The sequence below is a fragment of the Stegostoma tigrinum genome, chromosome 45 (assembly GCF_030684315.1).
Source record: "Stegostoma tigrinum isolate sSteTig4 chromosome 45, sSteTig4.hap1, whole genome shotgun sequence".
NCBI lineage: Eukaryota > Metazoa > Chordata > Chondrichthyes > Orectolobiformes > Stegostomatidae > Stegostoma > Stegostoma tigrinum.
In genome coordinates, this window is record NC_081398.1 from 1,077,326 (window position 1) to 1,083,639 (window position 6,314).

The 6,314-nt window shown below is 54.0% G+C and overlaps 1 pseudogene; it reads left to right on the forward strand.

The window, feature by feature from the left end:
• The window catches only part of LOC125448643 (ephrin-B2-like), a 72,694-nt pseudogene that overhangs the window by 55,111 nt on the left and 11,269 nt on the right, over nucleotides 1–6,314 (forward strand).

Consider the following 6,314-nt stretch of genomic DNA (forward strand, 5'->3'; position numbering starts at 1 on the left):
CTCTGTGTTTTATTTTTTTCAACCCATCTTAACCTCCTCCTTCAGATCATGCCGGATCTCTTCTCTCAGTATCATTGCCTCTCGCTCTTCTTGAATCCCTTTTACATCATTAACAATGTGCAATGATATTATCTGCATCTTAAACAGTCTCAGTGCCTCCCCATCCAGTCAGCCCTCTGACCCCAAAGGCAGATAAGCTGGCCTCTGTTTGAAGAGGCTCAGTTCGCCTGCACCAGCCTGCCCTTTATTTCGAGACTGTGTTCTCCTAATTCTGAACCCAGTCCTATCGGAAAATGTACACAGAATGCTGGAGAAATTCGTCGGGGCCTGTGGGGAGAGGATCAGAGATAACACTTCAAGTGCACTGTGCCTCTGGATCAGGACTGGTCTTGTTCACTCAGTTGCTGTCTGTCTCAGAGACTGTCAGGCCTGCTGAGTTTCTCTAGCACTCTGTAAGAGTGTGTGTGTGAGTGTGTCTAGATGTGTGTGTTTGTGAGTGAGTGAGTGTGTGTGTGTGAGAGAGTGTGTGTGTGTGTGTGAGTGTGTGTGTGTGTGAGCGTGTGTGTTTGTGAGTGTGTGTGTGTGAGAGAGAGTGTGTGTGTATTTGTGAGTGAGTGAGTGTGTGTGCATGTGTGAGAGTGTGTGTGAGTTTGTGTGTGTGTGTGTGTGAGAGAGAGTGTGTGTGTGTTTGTGAGTGAGTGAGTGTGTGTGCATGTGTGAGTTTGTGTGTGTGTTTGTGTGTGTGTGTGTGTGAGCGTGTGTGCGTGTGTGTGTTTGTGAGTGTGTGTGTGTGAGAGAGAGTGTGTGTGTTTGTGAGTGAGTGTGTGTGCATGTGTGAGAGTGTGTGTGAGTGTGTGTGAGTTTGTGTGTGTTTGTGTGTGTCAGTGTGTGTGTTTGTGTATGTGTGAGAGTGTGTGTGAGTTTGTGTGTGTGTGTGCGTGTGTGTGTTTGTGAGTGTGTGTGTGTGAGAGTGTGTGTGTGTGTTTGTGAGTGAGTGAGTGTGTGTGCATGTGTGAGAGAGTGTGTGTGTGTGTGTGTGTGTGTGTGTGTGCGCATGTGTGTGTGTGTGTGTGTGTATGTGACAGAGAGAGACATTCCCAGCCTCTGCAGCGTTCCGTTTTGTGGTCACCAATCCTACAGGAACTGCCTCAGTACGGCCCTGCCCCATGGAAGCGGAATTTCCTGTTCTCGAAGCCTCCACCTGCGGTGGCGAGTTCGTGATGAGGTCTTCGTGGATCTTACAGACGGGGAATTGAGTTGGTGGGGGGAGTGTGTTGTCAGAGTTGTGGGGGACAGATTCCCCTCCCACTGCCAGTCAACGCATGTTTTGCAGAGCCACATCAACCATCTCACTGTTACCATCATAAAACCGAGAGAGGTGCGGATGCTGTAACTCAGGAACAAAAAGAGAAGTTGCTGGGAAAGCTCAGCAGGTCTGGCAGCATCTGTGGAGGAGAAAACAGAGTTAACGTTTCGGGTCCAGTGACCCTTCCTCAGAACTGGGGTTTAACTCTGTTTTCTCCTTCACAGACGCTGCCAGACCTGCTGAGCTTTTTCAGCAACTTCGTTTTTGTTCCTGATTTACAGCATCCACAGTTCTTTCGGGTTTTATTTAGTACAATTGGGACTGTTGGTTATAGGAAGTCAATTGATTTTCGGTTCTGAGGAAGGGTCACCGGACCCGAAACGTTAACTCTGTTTTCTCCTCCACAGATGCTGCCAGACCTGCTGAGCTTTTCCAGCAACTTCTCTTTTTGTTCACTGTTACCAACATTGCCCTCAAAACTCAAACTGCTCGGCCTGTTGTAGCAGAGAGACAAAGGACAGTGACTCAGTGTCCCTCAATCTCTCAGTGTCTCTGTATCTGTCCCTGTCTGTCTCTCTCTCCCTCCTTCTCTCTCTTTCTGTCTCCTTCTCCCTCTCTGTCTGTCTCGTTCTCTCTCCCCTCCTCTCTTCCTCTCTCTCTCTCTCTCTCTCACTCTCTCCCCCGCACTGAAGCTGTGTTCAGTTGCTGAGATATTTATCAGGTGATGTAACCCCTGACCAATTGCCGAGGGCCTATGGGCCGGCATGTGTCACGACGCACTGAGCTGATCGAATTGAAGTGACGCTGAGAGGAACAGCATGGGTTATTTGTGGATGGGGGAACAACAGACAATGATCAGACAGCTCCCAGGCCTTCTCTGAACATACCGGCAATAAGCAAACAAAAACAAGCGAGAGCAAGCCCAGAAACACACTGACTTCCAGAGACAGACCATAGTCACATACAACTCCGAAACAAACCAATAGCCTTACTGTAACATCAACTCCCACCGGGGTACGGTCCCACACACACTGACTCTCACTGGGGTACGGTCCCACACACACACTGACTCTCACTGGGGTACGGTCCCACACACACTGACTCTCACTGGGGTACAGTCCCACACACACACTGACTCTCACTGGGGTACGGTCCCACACACACTGACTCTCACTGGGGTACGGTCCCACACACACACTGACTCTCACTGGGGTACAGTCCCACACACACACTGACTCTCACTGGGGTATGGTCCCACACACACACTGACTCTCACTGGGGTACAGTCCCACACACACACTGACTCTCACTGGGGTATGGTCCCACACACACACTGACTCTCACTGGGGTACAGTCCCACACACACACTGACTCTCACTGGGGTACAGTCCCACACACACTGACTCTCACTGGGGTACGGTCCCACACACACACTGACTCTCACTGGGGTACAGTCCCACACACACACTGACTCTCACTGGGGTACAGTCCCACACACACACTGACTCTCACTGGGGTACAGTCCCACACACACACTGACTCTCACTGGGGTACAGTCCCACACACACACTGACTCTCACTGGGGTACAGTCCCACACACAAACTGACCCTCACTGGGGTACAGTCCCACACACACACTGACTCTCACTGGGGTACAGTCCCACACACACACTGATTCTCACTGGGGTACAGTCCCACACACACACTGACTCTCACTGGGGTACACTCCCACACACACTGACTCTCACTGGGGTACGGTCCCACACACACACTGACTCTCACTGGGGTACGGTCCCACACACACACTGACTCTCACTGGGGTACAGTCCCACACACACACACTGACTCTCACTGGGGTACAGTCCCACACACACACACTGACTCTCACTGGGGTACAGTCCCACACACACACTGACTCTCACTGGGGTACAGTCCCACACACACACACTGACTCTCACTGGGGTACAGTCCCACACACACACACTGACTCTCACTGGGGTACAGTCCCACACACACTGACTCTCACTGGGGTACAGTCCCACACACACTGACTCTCACTGGGGTACAGTCCCACACACACACACTGACTCTCACTGGGGTACAGTCCCACACACACACTGACTCTCACTGGGGTACAGTCCCACACACACTGACTCTCACTGGGGTACAGTCCCACACACACTGACTCTCACTGGGGTACAGTCCCACACACACACACTGACTCTCACTGGGGTACAGTCCCACACACACTGACTCTCACTGGGGTACAGTCCCACACACACTGACTCTCACTGGGGTACAGTCCCACACACACACACTGACTCTCACTGAGGTACGGTCCCACACACACACTGACTCTCACTGGGGTACAGTCCCACACACACACTGACTCTCACTGAGGTACAGTCCCACACACACACACTGACTCTCACTGGGGTACAGTCCCACACACACACTGACTGTCACTGGGGTACAGTCCCACACACACACTGACTCTCACTGGGGTACAGTCCCACACACACACTGACTCTCACTGGGGTACGGTCCCACACACACACTGACTCTCACTGGGGTACAGTCCCACACACACACTGACTGTCACTGGGGTACAGTCCCACACACACACTGACTGTCACTGATGATGGCCTGTGGTGACCATGATCCTTTCCAGGCAAGACAAGTGATTGGCTGTTGCGGAGCTAGTAAGGAATGCTGATGCTGGAGTCAGAGATAAAACAGTGTGGGAGCTGGATGGACACGGCAGGCCAGGCAGCATAAGTGAAACAGGAAATCTGATGTTTTGGATCTGGACCCTTCCTCAGGTTAAGAATTGCCCGTTGCTGATCTGATTCCTGAGTGTGTATGCTTTTTTTCTGGGAACCAAGAGCTGTGTTGGATGAGGGACTGAAAGCGATGGAGTGTGTCTGTGTGGTAGCTGATGTCTCCCTGGATGCAGGAGAGCAGGAGCAGGTCCTGATCACTGAGGAAGCTTGCAATGTTTGTCTGGCTTGTACATGGAAGCTGGCCAGGGGGGCAATGACAGGGGCTCGGGTTGGGGGGGTATCTTTGCCTCTTTAGATCACTGCATCGTCCCATTGCACGTCAGGAGCTGCCCACAATCCCATTCTGGTGGGAATGTTGATGGGATCGTCCAGCTGGAGATCTGAATTGGGTGATGTTTGAATTGATCTGAGAACTGAAGACTTTGAAATATTTGACAGTGTTTCTGCTTCGCTAACTTTCCAAACAGCCGTCTCTCCAAGGCTCCGATTCCTGGTGTTGGGGGAAGGGTGGGGGGGGGGGGGGGGGGGGGGGGGGCGGGGTGCGGAATGGACGGTGGGGAGGGGAATGGACGGTGGGGAGGGGTATGGATGGTGGGGAAGGGTATGGACGGTGGGGAGGGGTATGGACGGTGGGTGGGGTATGGACAGTGGGGAATGAATGGACGGTCAGGAGGGGTATGAACAGTGGGGAGGGACTGGATAGTGGGGATGGGAATGGACAGTGTGGGGGGAATGGACGGTGGGGAGGGAAATGGACGATGAAGGTAATGTATGGAATATGGAGCCATTATAAATGGTGGGGAATGGGTTATGGAGCGGGGAGGGAATGGGAGACGGAGTGGGGACGGGAATGGGTTCCGGAGCAGGGTGGGGAATGGGTTACGGAGCGGGGTGGGGAATGGGTTACGGAGTGAGGTGGGGAATGAGTTACAGTGTGAGGTGGGGAATGAGTTATGGAGTGAGGAGGGGAAAGGGTTATGGAGTGAGGTGGGGAAAGGGTTACGGAGTGAGGTGGGGAAAGGGTTATGGAGTGGGGGGCAATGGGTTATGGAGCAGGGCGGGGAATGGGTTACGGAGCAGGGCGGGGAATGGGTTACCGAGTGGGGGGGAATGGGTTATGGATTGTTGGAGGGAATGGGCTACTGAGTGGGGAGAGGAATGGGTTACGGAGCGGGGAGGGAATCGGGGACGGAGTGGGGAGGGGAATGGGTTCCGGAGCAGGGTGGGGAATGGGTCACGGAGTGGGGTGGGGAATGGGTTACAGAGCCGGGTGGGGAATGGGTTAGGGAGCGGGGTTGGGAATGGGTTAGGGAGCGGGGTTGGGAATGGGTTAGGGAGCGGGGTTGGGAATGGGTTAGGGAGCGGGGTGGGGAATGGGTTGTGGAGCGGGGAGGGGAATGGGTGATGGAGCTGGGGGGGGGAATGGGTTACGGAGTTGGGGGGAATGGGTTACAGAGTGGGGGGGAATGGGTTACGGAGTGGGGGAGAATGGGTGACAGAGCGGGGAGGGGAATGGGTACCGGAGCGGGGAGTGGAATGGGTACCGGAGTGGGGTGGGAAACAGGGTACATAGTTGGTGGGGGGGGGTTGAGGGGTTGTGGGAGGGGCTCTATGGTCACAATCCTAATATTGTGTCTGCTCCCTCCTGCAGCGACGTCCGATGGGAATGAGGAGGGTCTGGAGAACCGACTGGGAGGAGCCTGTTCCACCAAAAATATGAAGGTCACTCTCAAGGTGGGCCAAGGTAGGTCCTCATTTGCACCACACGCGCGCCCCACCCCCCCCCGCCACCCACCGAGATCGCCCCTAACTGCGACTCTAGCTTCACAGCTGCACCAACATTTCAGGATGAAATCAGGCTATTCGGCCCATCTGCCCTGTGTTGGTGTGCCTGCTTCAGCAAATCTCCATTTCCTTCCCCCTCACTCCCAAAACCTCGCTCCATTTATCCAGACTCTTTGCAAACCCCTGCTCGTCCAACACCTCCTCAACGAATCCGTGCCATTGCACCCCCAACCCCCAAATCCCAGTGGGAGCCGAGTCCCACATTCGCCCCTCCCCCCACCCCACCCCCGCCATTCTCTGGTGTATTTGTGGGCAAGTGTGAGTCAGAGTGTAACTCTGTCAGAGAGCAGTCAGGGTATTGCTGGGAACTGAAACATGGATCTCACGAGAACCTCAGCTCACCCTGTCTCACTCCAAACATTCCCTGCACCATCCGACAG